This window comes from Bombina bombina, chromosome 11, assembly GCF_027579735.1.
Source record: "Bombina bombina isolate aBomBom1 chromosome 11, aBomBom1.pri, whole genome shotgun sequence".
Taxonomy (NCBI): Eukaryota; Metazoa; Chordata; class Amphibia; order Anura; family Bombinatoridae; genus Bombina; species Bombina bombina.
The window spans coordinates 88,421,576-88,438,619 of record NC_069509.1 but is presented as its reverse complement, the minus strand read 5'-3'; positions in this window follow the sequence as shown (position 1 = coordinate 88,438,619).

Here is a 17,044-nt window from a genome sequence, read left to right as displayed (position 1 = left end):
TTTTTACAGGCAAAAGAGCTGAATTTTTTGGGGCATGCCCTTCAAAGGGCCCTTTTCAGGGCTGGTAAAAGAGCTTTTCTATTTTAATTTTAGAATAGGGTGGGGCATTTTTTTATTTTGGGGGGCTTTGTTATTTTATTAGGGGGCTTAGAGTAGGTGTAATTAGTTTAAAATTGTTGTAATATTTTTTTAATGTTTGTAAATATTTTTTTATTTTTTGTAACAGTTCTTTTTTATTTTTTGTACTTTAGTTTATTTAATTGTATTTATTTGTAGGTATTGTATTTAATTAATTTATTGATAGTGTAGTGTTAGGTTTAATTGTAGATAATTGTAGGTATTTTATTTAATTAATTTATTGATAGTGTAGTGTTAGGTTTAATTGTAACTTAGGTTAGGAATTATTTTACAGGTAATTTTGTAATTATTTTAACTAGGTAACTATTAAATAGTTATTAACTATTTAATAGCTATTGTACCTGGTTAAAATAAATACAAAGTTGCCTGTAAAATAAATATTAATCCTAAAATAGCTACAATATAATTATTATTTATATTGTAGCTATATTAGGGTTTATTTTACAGGTAAGTATTTAGATTTAAATAGGAATAATTTATTTAATAAGAGTTAATTTATTTTGTTAGAATAAAATTATATTTAACTTGTTAGGGTTAGAATTAGATTTAGGGGTTAAAACATTTATTAGAGTAGCGGTGAGCTCCGGTAGGCAGATTTGGGGTTAATAAGTGTAGGTAGGTAGCGGCGACGTTGGGGGCGGCATATTAGGGGTTAATAAATATAATATAGGGGTCGGCGGTGTTAGGGGCAGCAGATTAGGGGTTCATAGGGATAACGTAGGTGGCAGCGGTCGGCAGATTAGGGGTTAAAAAAATTTAATAGAGTGGCGGCGATGTGGGGGGACCTCGGTTTAGGGGTACATAGGTAGTTTATGGGTGTTAGTGTACTTTAGAGCACAGTAGTTAAGAGCTTTATAAACCGGCGTTAGCCCAGAAAGCTCTTAACTACTGACTTTTTTCTGCGGCTGGAGTTTTGTCGTTAGATTTCTAACGCTCACTTCAGCCACGACTCTAAATACCGGCGTTAGAAAGATCCTATTGAAAAGATAGGATACGCAAATGGCGTAGGGGGATCTGCGGTATGGAAAGTCGCGGCTGTAAAGTGAGCGTTAGATCCTTTCCTGACTGACTCCAAATACCAGCAGGCGGTAAAAACCAGCGTTAGGAGCCTCTAACGCTGGTTTTGACGGCTACTGCCCAACTCTAAATCTAGGCCAAACAATTCCCAGAGTAAAATTAAAGGAAAAGGGACAAAGTAATTCTTGAAAACAAATACTGCAAACTTTGTTTGTTTTTAATATGCATAATTATGGAGAATTACATTTTGAACTTAAAGGGACATAAAAGTGCAAACATAAAATGCTCCAAAGTGTAAACGCATAGTTAAAAGACAGTTCCTGAGCAGGAATGTGCTAGTAGGACCTAGCTGAACACATCTAGTGAGCCAGTGACAAGTGGAATATGTGTGTAGCCACTAGCTAGTTCCCATTAGTGCATTGCTGATTCTGATCCTACCTAGGTATGCTTTTCAACACAGCATACAAAATAAATTGTATCTTAAAGTGATGGTAAATCTGAGTGTTTAAAAAAAGTTAGGATTTACCATCACTTAACGCTTTGAGTGCTAAGCTGAATTCTATATTTTTCAGTTTTTTACTATTTAAAAAAAACTTTTTTTAAAACTTTTTTACTTCCCCCCCCAGATCCACAAGACTTATACCATTGTAAAGGTTAGGCGATTACCTTTCCAATGGTAGGTCTTGGGGGTCTGTAGCTGCTTAGATCCCTGAGATACAGGTTTCTAAGCAGCATGCCCCCTTTCCCTATACTTTGTATGGACAATTTTAAATAAAGTTGCGCGGTGACGTCATCATGTCATTGCGCGTGACGTCACCGCACGTAACGGGAAGCCCCGGCGATCGGGCCTACATAGTGACAGGCATCGCCGGGACTTCCCGTTACGTGCGGTGACGTCACGCGCAATGACGTGATGACGTCACCGCGCAACTTTATTTAAAATTGTCCATACAAAGTATAGGGAAAGGGGGCATGCTGCTTATACCAGGCGATTACCTGTCACTATGCAGGCGATTACCTTTCCAATGGTAGGTCTTGGGGGTCTGTAGCTGCTTAGATCCCTGAGATACAGGTTTCTAAGCAGCATGCCCCCTTTCCCTATACTTTGTATGGACAATTTTAAATAAAGTTGCGCGGTGACGTCATCACGTCATTACGCGTGACGTCACCGCACGTAACGGGAAGCCCCGGTGATGCCTGTCACTATGCAGGCCCGATCGCCGGGGTAGGAGCTGATGGGGGCCCCCAGATTGGAAAAAAGTAGTTGAGTGCTAATGACGGCTCTGAGCCGTCATTAGCACTCAAGGGGTTAAAATAATGTGGAGTTTCATTGATCATTTAGTAAAAAAGTATGCTAAACTCACGCTGCCTGCACAGCACTCTTCTTTAAAGGGACACTGAACCCAAATTTTGTCTTTCATGATTCAGATAGGGTATGCAATTTTAAGCAACTTTCTAATTTACTCCTAATATCAGATTTTCTTCATTCTCTTGGTATGTTTATTTGAAAAGCAAGAATGTAAGTTTAGATGCCGGCCCATTTTTGGGTTGTCCTTGCTGATTGAAAAGCACCAATAAACAAGTGCTGTCCATGGTCCTGAACCAAAAAAATTGCTGGCTCCTTATCTTAGATGCCCCCTTTTTAAATAATGATAGCAAGAGAACAAAGAAATATTGATAATAGAAGTAAATTAGAAAGTTGCTTAAAATTGCATGCTCTATCTGAATCATGAAAGAAAAAATTTGGGTTCAGTATCCCTTTAATGAGGTGACCTCTAAACCAATAGCCGTGCTTGTCATCTGACAGTGTTCTGTATTCTAGCATGGCTATTGGTTTAGAGGTGAAGAACGCTGTGCAGTGGGCGGCCGGAGGATCTGACTTTAGCGAGCTGTCATGACAGACAGGGCGAGTTTAGCACCCTTTTTTACTAAATGATCAATTAAACTCCACATTATTTTTACTGATGGTAAACCCTAGTGTTTTTTTAAATGCTCTGATTTACCATCACTTTAAAGGGACAGTAAAGTCAAAATCAAACGTTCATGAGTCAGATAGAGCATGCAATTTTAAACAACTTTCCAATTTATTTACTGTAATCAAATTTGCTTTGTTCTATTTGTATCTTTAAAACTAGGTAGGCTCATAAGAGCTCAGAGCTGTGCACCCCTCACCACACCCACAATTCAGTTTTACAAACTTTGCCTCCTATGGAGGTGGTGAAGTAAGTTTGTGCTAAGATTTCTACATTGATATGCGCTTCTCAGCATTTTGAAGCCCGATTCCTTTCAGAGTACAGTGAATGTCAGAGGGATGTGAAGGGAGTATCACCTATTGAATGCAATGGTTTTCCTCACGGGGGTCTATTTCATAGGTTCTCTGTTATCGGTCGTAGAGATTCATCTCCTACCTCCCTTTTCAGATCGACAATAAATTCTCATATTCCATTACCTCTAGTGATAACCGTTTCAGTACTGGTTTAGCTATCTGCTATATGTGGATGGGTGTCTTCAGGTAAGTATGTTTTCATTACTTAAGGCACTCTCAGCTATGGTTTGGCACTTTATGTATTTATATAAAGTTCTAAATATATGCATTGTACTTATATTTGCCATGATTCAGCTTTCAGTATATTTCCTTTGCAGACTGTCAGTTTCATATTTGGGAAATGCATTTTTTAGGAAAACGTATTTCTTACCTGTGGTATAGTCTTTTTTCAAATTGACTGTCATTTTAAATTTGCGGGCAGAATTAGGCTCTTGAGGGCGCAAAATGCCAAACTATATTGCGTCATTTTTGGCGCGAGATTTTTTTGGCGCAAAGTTACGTTCGATGACGCAAATTTGTCATTTCCGGCGTCTTTGTTGACGCCGAGTCCTTTCACAAGGTTGCGTCTTCATTGACGCGAGTGTGTCATTTCCGGATGTTGTTAGCGCCAAAAATTGTTCTATGTTCGTTTGTGCGTCATACTTGGCACCAAATATTTTCATTATTTTTAACCCCATTCCTATATGCCTCTTGCCTTTTTTCTCTATCAGAGGGCTATGCTGTTTGCATTTTTTTCCCCATTCCTGAAACTGCCATATAAGGAAATTGATAATTTTGCTTTATATGATGTTTTTTCTCTTACATTTGCAAGATGTCTCAATCTGATCCTGTTTCAGAAGTCACTGTTGGATTCTTGCTGACTGATATCAGTTCTACCAAAGCTAAGTACATTTGTTGTAATTTTGTGGAGATTAGATCTCCAGCTGTGGTTTGTAATAAGTTGTCTTGTTAAACTCTTACATGCAGAGAATGTGTCCATCAGCAATAGTACATTGCCTGTTGTTGTTCTTTTAACATCTAATGTATAAAACATACCTGTGAATTTATAACAATTTATTGCTGTTTCTATTCAGAAGGCTTGTCTGCCATCCCGCCTTCTAATAAATGCAAAGGTCTTTTAAAACTTTTCATAGAGTTGATGAAATTTCAAATGACCGACAACATACTGAATTATCCTCCTCTGATGAGGATCTATCTGTTTCAGAAGATCCTTCCTCAGATATTGACACTGACAAATCTACTTATTTATTTAATGGAGTACATCTGTTCTTTGTTGAAGAAGTGTTGATTTTTGGATATTGAGGAGACTAGTCCTCTTGATATTAAAACTAGTAGATGATAATGATGTTTAAATTCTGTTTATAAACCTCCTGTGGTTGTTCCAGAGGTTTTTTCCAGTTCCTGATGCTATTTCTGATATAATTTCTAAGGAATGGAATAGGCCTGGTACTTCTTTTATTCCTTCTTTAAGGTTTTAAAAATGGTATCCTTTGCCAGGAGTTAGATTGGAGTTTAAAAATCAGCAAAGTTGGGGTTCTCTCTACTCTTGCTAAACGTACTACTATTCCTATGGAAAATAGTGTTTATTTTAAGATCCTTTAGATAGGAAACTTGTATTTTATCTAAGGAAACTTTATTTATTTTCAGGTCTTTTTCTTAGGCCTGCAATATCTTTGGCTGTTGTTGCAGCTGTTTCAACCTTTTTGTTGGAAACTTTAGCGCAACAAGTATCGGTTCATTATTTGTCTAGCATTGTTAACTTGATTCAACATGCTAATAATTTCATTTGTGATGCCATTTTTTGATATTATCAAAATTGACGTTAAATCTAGGTCTTTAGCTATTTTAGCTAGATGAGATTTGTGGCTTAAATCTTGGAAATGCTGATATGACTTTTAAGTCGAGATTGCTATTCTTTTCTTCCAAGGTAATAAATGATTTGGTTCACAGTTGGATTCAATAACTGTCACTGGGGGGGAGGGAGTTTTTTTGCCTCAAGATTAAGATCTAAGGGTAAATCTAAAGCTTCTAACCGTTTTCGTTCTTAAATAAGAAACAGAAATCTTATTCTTCCCCAAGGAATCTATTTCCAATTGGAAGCCTTCTTCAAATTGGAATAAATCCAAGCCATTCAAGAGATCAAAGCCTGCCCCCAAGTCCACATGAAGGTGCGGCTCTTTTCCAGCTCTGCCGGTAGGGGGCAGATTAAGATTTTTCTAAGATGTTTTGGTCAATTCGGTCCAAAAACATTGGATTCAGAATATTGTCTCTCAGGGGTACAGAATAGGATTCAGGGTAAGACCGCATGTGAGAAGATTTTTCACTCACGTATTCCAGCAAACCCAGTAAAGGCTCAGACTTTCCTGTAGTGTGTTTCAGGCCTGGAGTTATCTGGGGTAATCATGCCAGTTCCGTTTCAGGAACAGGGTCTGGGGTTGTATTCAAATCTATTCATTGTCTCAAAGAGAGAAGATTAATTCAGACCAGTTTTGGATCCAAAAATTTTGAATCAATATGTAAGAGTACCAATTTTCAAAATGGTGATTATAAGGTCTTTTCTGCCTTTTGTTTAGCAAGGGCATTATGTGCCCACAATAAACTTACAGGATGCATATCTTCATATTCTGATTCATCCAGATTGCTATCATTTTCTGTGATTCTCTCTTTTAGACAAGCATTACCAATTTGTTGCTCTTCCTTTTTGGGCCTAGCGACAGCTCTAGGAATCTTTTCTAGGTTCTAGATGTCATACTCTCTGTTATTAGAGAGTGAGGTGTTGCGGTGTTTCCTTATTTGGACGATATCTTGGTACTTGCTCAGTCTTTACGTTCTGCAGAATCTAACACAAATTAACTACTGTTGTTTCTTCATAGACATGGTTGGAGGATCAATTTACTTAAAAGTTCCTTGATTCTTCAGACAAGGGTCACCTTTTTAGGTTTCCAGATAGATTCATTATCCATGATTCTGTCTTAACAGACAAGAGACAATTTAACTTGGTCTCAGCTTGTCGAAAACCTTCAGTCTCTATTTTTTCCTTCAGTAGCTATGTGCATGGAAGTTTTAGGTTTCATGACTGCAGCATTGAACATACTTCCCTTTGCTTGTTTTCATGTGAGACCTCTCCAGCTTTGTATGCTGAATCAATGGTGCTGGGATTATGTAAAAATATCACAATATCCTTAAAATCCCAACGTTCGATTATCTCTGACTTGGTGGTTAGATCACCATCGTATAGTTCTAGGGGCCTCTTTGGTTCGTCCAACCTGGACTGTGATCACAACAAATGCGAGTCTTTTCAGGTTGGGGAGCTGTTTGGGGATCTCTGACAGCACAAGGGGTTTGGGAATCTCAAGAGGCGAGATTAACAATCAATATTTGGAACTCCGTGTGATTTTCAGGGTTCTTCAAGCTTGGCCTCTGTTGAAGAGAGAACCGTTCATTTGTTCTCAGACAGACAATATAACAGCTGTGGCATATGTCAATCATCACGGTGGGACTCACAGTCTCCTAGCTATGAAAGAAGTATCATGAATTTTTCTAATTTTTGTGGTACATATCCCAGGTGTAGACAATTGGGAAGCGGATTATCTCAGCCATCAGACTTTACATCCGGGGGAGTGGTCTCTCTATCCAGATGTGTTTTCTCATCTAAACAAGAAACTTCCCAGGTACCTGTCCAGGTCCAGGGTTCTTCAGGCGAAAGCAGTGGATGCGTTGACACTTTCTGGGTGTTGCCAACCTGCTTATATTTTCCTGCCTCTAGTTCTTTTTCCAAGAGTGATATCCAAAATTCATCATGGAACAGTCATTTATATTGCTGGTAGCTCCAGCATGGCCTCACAGGTTTTGGTATGTAGATCTTGTTTGGATGTCCAGTTGCCAACCTCGGCCTCTTCCATTAAGGTCAGATCTTCTGTCTCAAGGTCTGTTTTTCCATCAGGATTTCAAATCATTAAATTTGAAGGTATGGAAATTCAATGCCTAGTGCTTAGTCATAGAAGTTTCTCTGACTCAGTGATTAATACTATGTTTCTAGGAAGATTTATTATCAAGTTTGGAAGACTTATATTCATAGTGTTCTTCTCATAAATTCATTTGGACATTCTTTTAGAATTTCTAGAATTTTGCAGTTTATTCAGGATGGTTTGGATAAGGTTTTGTCTGCAAGTTCCTTGAAGGGACAAATCTCTTCTCTTTCTGTCTCATTTTATAGAAAGATTTCTAAAACTTCCTGATATTTACTGTTTTATACAGGCTTTGGTTTGTATCAAGCCTGTAATTAATTCATTTTCTCCTCCTTGGAGTCTTAATTTGGTTTTGAGGGCGTTTCAGGTACCTCCATTTGAGCCTATGCTTTCTTTGGACATTAAACTACTTTCTTGGAAAGTGTTGTTCCTTTTGGCCATCTGTTCTGCTAGAAGAGTTTCTGAATTATCTGCTCTTTCTTGTATATCTCTTTTTCTGATTTTTCATCAGGATTAGTTGGTTTTGCGGACTTCATTTAAATTCTTACCGAAGGTTGTGAATTCTAACAACATTAATAGAGAAATTGTTGTCCTTTTCTTGTGTCCTAATCCTAAGAATTCTTTGGAGAAATCCTTATATTCTTTGGATATGGTAAGAGTTTGAAATATTATGTTGAAGCTACTAAAGATTTCAGGAAGACTTCTAGTCTATTTGTTATCTTTTCTGGTTCTAGGAAAGGTCAGAAGGCCTCTGCTGTTTCCTTGGCTTCATGGTTACAGCTTTTGTTTCATTCAGTTTATTTGGGGTCGGGTCAAGCCCTGCCTCAGAGAATTACAGCTCTCTGAGATCAGTCTCCACTTTGTGGGCTTTTAAGAATGAAGCTTTGGTTGATCAGACTTGCAGAGCCGCAACCTGGTCTTCTTTGCATACATTTACTAAATTCTACCATTTTGATGTATTCGCTTCTTCGGAAGCAGTTTTTGGTAGAAAAGTTTTTCAGGCCGCTGTTTCAGTGATTCCTCTGCTTATGTTTTAAGTTTTTTCTTTTCATTCATGAGAATAAACTTGTATTTTGGGTTGTGGATTAATTTTTCAGCGAAAAATGGCTGTTTTCATTTTTATCCCTCGCTCACTAGTGACTCTTGCGTGGAGTTCCACATCTTGGGTATTGCTATCCCATACGTCACTAGCTCATGGACTCTTGCCAATTACATGAAAGAAATGAATTTATCAGGTAAGTTCTTACATAAATTGGCAAGAGTCCATGAGGCCCACCCTTTTTATGGTGGTTATGATTTTTTTGTATAAAGCACAATTATTTCCAAATTCCTTTGTTGATGTTTTTTACTCCTTTCTTTATCACCCCACTACTTGGCTATTCGTTAAACTGAATTGTGGGTGTGGTGAGGGGTGTATTTATAGGCATTTTGAGGTTTGGGAAACTTTGCCCCTCCTGGTAGCTCATGGACTCTTGCCAATATGAAAGAATTGAATTTATCAGGTAAGTTCTTACATAAATTATGTTATCTATCTATCTATACACACACACTATGAAAATCCACTCATCTGGCTCATGAATTTTGAGCTGGGTTTCTAAGCTTTGGGCAAGTAATTCATGCCTGAGCTACACAGCTTTCTTTCCCATACATACCAGCCACCGTCCTCCTCAATAAGTTATGTCTGCTCTGGCAGTGCACGAAGTGTCAGTACTAGCAGGAGGAGTAGAACTTGACTGTAGGACGCCATCTGACCCAAACACGTTAGTGATCAGTCACTCCTAATGTCACGTGGTGTTCACCATAAATAACGATTCCAGTCTATCTCTATAGCAGCAAGAGATAACAAATACCATAGTTTTGTTAATATTTCCTTGTAATTGTGCACCTAATGTGACAGTGTCGCTGGATATGTTGGTGCTTTAACCTTTTAACGCCATTATGCAGTTCTATTCCGTCATAATTACACTGGGCTTTAGTGCTGTTATGACAGAACAGAATGTCATAACGGTTTGTACCTCCTGTACCCCCTCCATTATTTTTTTTGTTGTGGATCCGGGTTAGGCGACATGCCTAGCACCTTCGGCACTCCCCCAGGATCCAATCAGCATGGAGGGGGTGTATCGATTGTCCCCTGTAACACTGTAACAGCCAATGAGTGGAATCATTGGCTGTTACATGTGTATCCGCTTCCTCTCTTCCTTCACTGCGATCTGAGGGAGAGAGAGGAAGACAGTTTAGCGTTGGTGTGTGTTGTAGAAAGATAGAGAGGGAGAAAAAAATATAAATACAAAAAATATATATATTTTTTTTTGCTGCTGATCACAGAGCTACTACTGTGATCAGCCTAATATAACTTTGGTTAGCCAGTTAGGGCTTTGATCAGTGCTGATCAAAAGCGTTGGGGGTTTATTTGCGGGGGTTACAAATATATACCTATATATATATATATATATATATATATATATATATATATATATTTTTTTTTTTTTTTTGCTGCTGATCACTGAGCTGCTACTGTGATCAGCCTAATATCACTGTGATCAGTCTGTTAGGGCTTTGATCAATGTTCAAAAGTTTATTTTAGGGGATCTTTAGTTACTGTTAACCCCTTCCCTGCTGTTTCCAATCACCACCCTTCCCAGTGCTTTTCTATTTTTTTTTTAGTTTTCTATAAAAAAATATATATATATATAAAAAAAATCATTAAAAAAAAAAATCTGAGGGAATAGGGTGGGTGGGAAAAGGTGGGTGGTAATTGGGATGTGGTAATTGGGGTGGTTTAGTGGGATTTTGAGTGAGGTGAAGTGGGAATTGGTGGTGGTGAAGTGGTAATTTGTATAGAAAAAAATCCCTTATGGCACGCTATTCAGCAGAAGAGGCTTATGCCATTCTTGCCGAAGATTCAGGGAGTGAAACCCTCTCTGCTCTGTCTGACAGCGCAACACTTACGGCATCAGATATAGAGCCCCTGAGTGATTCATCTAATGCTGGTGCTTCCTGCCCGCCACCTAAAAGGAGGCGTCGCACAAATGACCAGAATTGGCTACCCCCAAATTTAACTGCCCCAGGGGTTATAAAGAGGGACAGATATGAACAGTTGCTGCAATTAATGATAATACCCAGTGCCCCCCCAGAAATGACCCCCTGCATGACAGGTTATATAAACTAAGGCCCCTGATAAGCCACCTGTCCCAAAAATTTAAAGACGTTTACATCCCTGAGCAGGACATTTGCATAATATATACCATCCAAGAGGTCCTGCTATGGGGTAAAATTTTATAAACTCTGTGAATGCAGTACTGGGTATACCTGGGCATTTCGCATCTACCAGGGTAAAGATAGCCACTTGGATCCACCTTGCTGCCCAGATTCAGTTGGCACAAGTGGGAAAATTGTGTGAAATCTCCTACTACCCCTGCGCTGCGGAATCTGTTGGCGCTCTACAAATAACCGATAATAATAATAATAAATAAAGGGTTACATTTGTGGCTCGATAATTTTTACACCAGCACAGAGTACAGAGCTATTACATTTTTTGTTTTATTTTGAAACTGTGGCCTGTGGCACAACGAGAAAAAATTGCAAAGGTTTCCCCCAGAAGCTGACGTATGGAAAAAAAAGTAGGGGCCCAACGTCAACTTTACGCCACGGTGAGCTACTGGCCCTTCGGTACACTGATAAAAAAGATGTGTACATGCTCTCCACAATGCACGATGAAGCTACTGTGCCAGTGTATGTGAAGGGAAGATCTGAACAGATCCTAAAGCCAAAGTGCATTGTGGAGTACAACAAAAACATGGGGGGGAGGGTAGATTTAGCTCACCGGTGCCTGCAGATAATTCAAAGAAAAACAAGAACTTGGTACAAAAAAGTAGCTTTTTATATTATGCAGATCGCAGTATATAATGCATATGTGCTCTACAAAAAATCAGGCACAGGGAAGCCTTATACTTTTTTGGAATTTGTGTTAAATGTAACATCTGATATTTTGTTTAACCAGCAGCGCCATGAGACCCTTACGGGTGATTAGCCGCGCTTTACAAGTACCCAATACATACATAATACAATACAAACCAGACCCCTAATCCTCCCTCTGTTCATTCTGAAAATGTTGAGCGACTCTGCGGCCGGCCTTTTCCCACTAGGATGCCCCCCACTGCCTGCAAAAAAACACCACATAAAAGATGCAGAGTCTGCTTTAAAAAAAAGAGTGAGGAAGGATTCTAGTTACCATTGCCCTGATTGCCCCTCTCTACCTGGCCTCTGTATCACTAATTGCTTTCGAATATATCACACAGAGTTAAACTTTTAATTTAAAAGCAACCTGTATGTGTTCCTAATTTATTTTATTATTCTGTATTCCTAACTTCATAAATCCCCTGACCTTGTCCTGCCCCTTTATATGTTAAGCCCATCCACTCTAAGGTCATGATAAGTTATACAAAACAACTAAAATACTCCTTTTAAAATATCCTGAGTTATCCACTTTTGCAAAGGGTATGTCATGAAGGGGGGAATTTTTATTCCTGGGCTGCCACACTGTCTCAAAGGCAACAAAGGTCAAGAAAATCAATGTGCCAAATTTCCATGTAAATGGGAAGACCCTATATTGGGCCCTGTAACTTCCTGAAACCCCATAAAACCTATGTGTGGAAATATTGTTGTACTCATGGGACATCACTGAACACAAATATGGGTGTATTATAGCAGTAAAACCTATAAGGATGATGATCCAAATAAAAAAAGGCAGTGTTTGTGTGAAAAAGCAAATAAAAAAATATGACCACTAAATTTGACCAGGTGTTGTCACTAAGTAGCTACAAAAAAAGACTAAACATAGTCCTTTTTCAATACCCTGGGTTGTCTACTTTTGCAAATGGTATGCCATGATGGGGTAATTTTCATTCCTGGGCTGCTATAATTTCTTAAAGAGGATATAGGCCCAGAAAATTAATGTGCCAAATTTCCATGTAAATGGGCAGACCCCATATTTGGCCCTGTAACTTCTGTAAACCCCATAAAACCTGTACATGGGGGGTACTGTTGTACTCGTAGGACATTGACAAACACAAATAGGTTTGTTTTATAGCAGCAAAACATAAAAGGTTGATGACAGAAACAGCCAAAGTGCAGTGTTTCTGCAAAAAACGCATACAAAAAATATGAGCTCTACATTTGGCCAGATGTTATGCCTAAGGGGCTTCACAAAAAGATGTGACATGGCCCTTTTGGAATACCCTGGGGTGTCTTCTTTTTTTAATTTTTTTTATTTATACTTTTTTATTGAGGCATACAATGTTCCGACATAACAAGGTAACAAAAAAAAAAGGGGGTGTCTTCTTTTGAAAATGATATGCCATGATGGGGTAATTTTCATTCCTGGGCTGCTATAATGTCGCAAAGAGGACATAGGCCCAGAAAATCAAGGTGCCAAATTTCCATGCATAAAGACTGAAATGGGCTGACCCCATATTTGGCCCTGTAACTTCTGTAAACCCCATAAAACCTGTGCATGGGGGTACTTTTGTACTCGTAGGACATTGACAAAAACAAATATGTGTTTTATAGCAGCAAAACATAAAAGGTTGATAACAGAAACAGCCAAATGGCAGTGTTTCAGCAAAAAACGCATACAAAAAATATGAGCACTACATTTGGCCAGATGTTATGCCTAAGAGGCTTCACAAAAAGATGTGACATTGCCCTTTGGGAATACCCTGGGGTGTCTACTTTTGTAAATGGTATGACATGATGGGGTAATCTTCATTCCTGGGCTGCTATAATGTATGAAAGGCAAGTTAAGCCCAGAAAATGAATGTGCCAAATTTCTATGTTAATGGGTAGGCCCTATGTTGGGCCTTGTAAATTCCAGAAATCTCTGAAAACCTGTACATGGGGGGTATCGTTATACTCATAGGACATCGCTGAACACAAGTATGGGTGTTTTATTGCAGTAATATATATATCAGGACAATGATATTCACAATTAAATTGTTTGGCAAACTTAAAATTTCCTAATTTCTCACACTTACTTAGAATTTTTTCATATAAAATTATAGTTGAGAAATAAATATTTGAAGCCAAAAAAAAGCCCTATCTGTCCTCTAAAAAACAATATATAATTAGTGTGGGTGCACTTAATGTGAAAGGGGTAAATTATGGTTGAAAAGACATATAGCTGAAATTAAAGGTTTTGTTTACGTTCAGAACTTGGACAATTACCTATGTCATGAAAGGGTTAAAAATTAGTGATAGTAAATAAATATAGAACAAGTAGTCACAGTAAACTCCAACATTGCCGCTAGTTAAGCATAACAGCAGATTTGTTAAAGGAACATTAAAGTGATGGTAAATCCAATAGTTTGTGAAACGCTAGGATTTACCTTTGGAACAAATAAAGGGCTTGGCGCCAACTGGTTTCTGATCTTCCGCATGGCTATTGGCTAAGAGGTGGAAACGTCACCTCTCAGTCAAATAGCGTTCTGCCGTGGTCTGCCTTAGCAGCTCAGTTCCAATACATCAGTAAGCCAATGACAAGAGGCATATATGTTCAGCAACCAATCGGCAGATAGGGTTAACAGGTGTCCGGTATTATATGTCCGGTATTATATACATTATATACATACGTGTATATATAAACATATATACGTATATATATGAAACCAATAATGTGATAAGTAATGCATCAGAGGGACTTGTCAATCATGATAATCTGACATTCACTGATATTTGTTGTGTCACTGATTTACAGGAACTTTTAAATGAAGACACAATTGACACTGAAGGTTTGATTACTGAAAAAAATGTTAACTTAAGTAAATTTAAGAAAAAAAGTGATTTTTATCCTGTTCATTCCAGATCTAATGCTGTAGAGATCTTTCAGAAAGTAGTTGAAGACAAACTCAGGGCATTAAACAGTATACCCAAACAGAGTAAAAAGAACTTGTCCTTTAAGGAAAGAGCAGCGCTAGACAAATTAAATCAGAATGAGTCTATCATCATAAGGCCTTCCGATAAGGGAGGAAATGTAGTGGTTTTAGACAGAGTTAACTATTTAAAAGAAGCCAACAGACAGCTACAGGACAGGGAAGTATATATAAAACTAAAAGACAACCCCTCAATTGTTCTATAAGAGTAGGGGGCGCCCTAAATTACAATTGTAACAATGGTAAGGTGTAATACTATAAGGTATAATACTCTTGTATACAATTTTCTAGCAATCAGATCAGAATAATCAAATGTCAAATACAATAAAGGAGAAGAAAGAAAAAAAAAAAAAAAAAAAAAAAAAAAGGATTAAATAATAAATAAAGATTTATAATGCCACAACAAATCGTGTGACACTCTATTCAACAAGTGAGCGACACTTGATATTAATTGTAACAGTTCAGGTTACTTAGTAGAAAGTCACTGTGTGGAGAACAGATATTATAGAGGCAGCAATCTGTAAAGAATCCGGCCGGGATCCCAAGAAGATGATCTACAAAACATAAAAAAGACAGATGCGCCACATGGCCCAATATTGTATGTTCAGCGGGGTAGATATATTCTAGTGGTGTCAATATTAACTCACAATCTAGGGAGCACTTCAGTTAGTGCAGCAGGAGCAGTCTGGGATCAATCACAGTCACCCAGCAGACCGACCTCTAGGGCAAAATAGTATGGTTCTGTAGTGGAGATACAAGCAAAAACAAAAGTGCCTATATGGCCTAGTACTGTTTGAACCAGAGGATGGTGTTCTGTATATTTGAAAATATACTCACAATTTGTATAGCATCTTCATTGATGCTAATCAGGCAGGAAGGGATCAATGCAGTCACCCAACAGACTATGGCAGGTTTTCACAGCAGGCAGAGCCGCAGAGCTCTCAAGAATCAGGTTAGGTCCAAATGATACACAATAGCAAGTGTTTAAATAAAAAATTGGTACTTTACTAGATAAAACCAATAAAAACAAGCGACGCGTTTCTCAGTCTCAGACTGTTTCCTCAGGCTTAATAAAATAGTTTACAAACACTTGCTTTATATACCTAACCAAACTAATTACCACAATTGACACCACTTGTTGTGGGTGTGGTCTATGACATCATTAGTATCCTAGCTGCAGAAATATTTTGACAACAACAATGTCTACATATACCCAATTTGTATGTTCTAAATCACACAATATAAATATACATTGTAACATACAATGCATAAATTCATCACAGATGGTTTATACAATACAAATATATATAAAAACAATTTGCATGTTTTTTTGTGAAGCAGACCAAAAACAATTGTAACTTGTGATGGATGAATTAGTCATAAATCATAATTCATTATATACAATGTATAAGCTAAACATATATAGATTAAACACTTTAGTTATTTCTACACAGTTCCTTATTTTGTTATTTCTAACAGATCATTCTCAAACGGCATTGCCCCATTGTGATCCCTAGTAGAGAAGTGATACACTTTGTGTTAATAGTACTCAAACAGGCATTAGTATTAAGGCCATTGATTTATCTTAATCTAAATTACAGATGCAATGACATTACCCTTTTGTAATGAGGAATATTCCTACTAGGGAGTGAATCGAGATAAACCAAGCTTGTACGTTGATTTCAAAGCTAGATCGCTTACTTTATTCAAACCGCCAGTTTGACTTTCTAAATGGCGTGCATGTGAAGCTAGTGCGCATGTCCGTAGCGTTACCATAGGTACCCGGAGACCTATTCGGCTCCACGCTAAGCGCAAGTGAATGTGATTGCGTGATAGGATAATGTAATCCTATGAGTGAGAGTAGCTATTGGCTGGGTTCCATCTAGGGGCGTTGGTTATACCAATCGCTCTGAGCATTGTCAACACTAGCGCTAAAAATATTCTACCTATAATTAATGATCACAATATTGTCATGTTGATGATTATTGTTATTTGCTATTATATCATACACAAAATGTATTATATAGAATTAAGGTGTATATATATTATATTACTAGATAAAGTGATAACATAGTAGTTGACATGATATGTGGGGATTATATGTCGGCGTTTCTTAATGCAGTCAGCGCATGCGTGTGCGCTCGTCTATAGGTCATTACATAGCGAGAGCGCATGCGTATGAAAGAGTAGGCACATTGGGTCTAGCCAATGAAAAGGAGTAGAGCCTTGGGCCAATCAAATGGTGGTTTCCCATCATGTGATGTGCCCGATTTCGTCACTAGAATGTATGTTATAGATCGGAGCTGCGAGTAGCAGGTACAATCCATAACATTGGAGGCGGAACTGTTAAAGACAGTCTGCTAGATAATAGTTAATAATAAAGTCAGTGCGTTCATGTAGGGCTAGATGTACAGGTCAAAGAAGTATAATCCTTGATAATAAGCGACTACTGTATTTATCGAGTCACTGATCCCATAACAAACTCATAATAGGCACCATTCAGCAATATTATAACCAATCAAATTAATAAATAACTGTTGTATATCGGTAGGGAACAGAGTCTGTGAAGAGGTGTAAAATGTTATTAATATAAATATTAGAGAGCGACACACGCTCACTGTAGGCTACAAATTATTGGGCATAATAAAGTGTTAAATTAGCATGTTTGT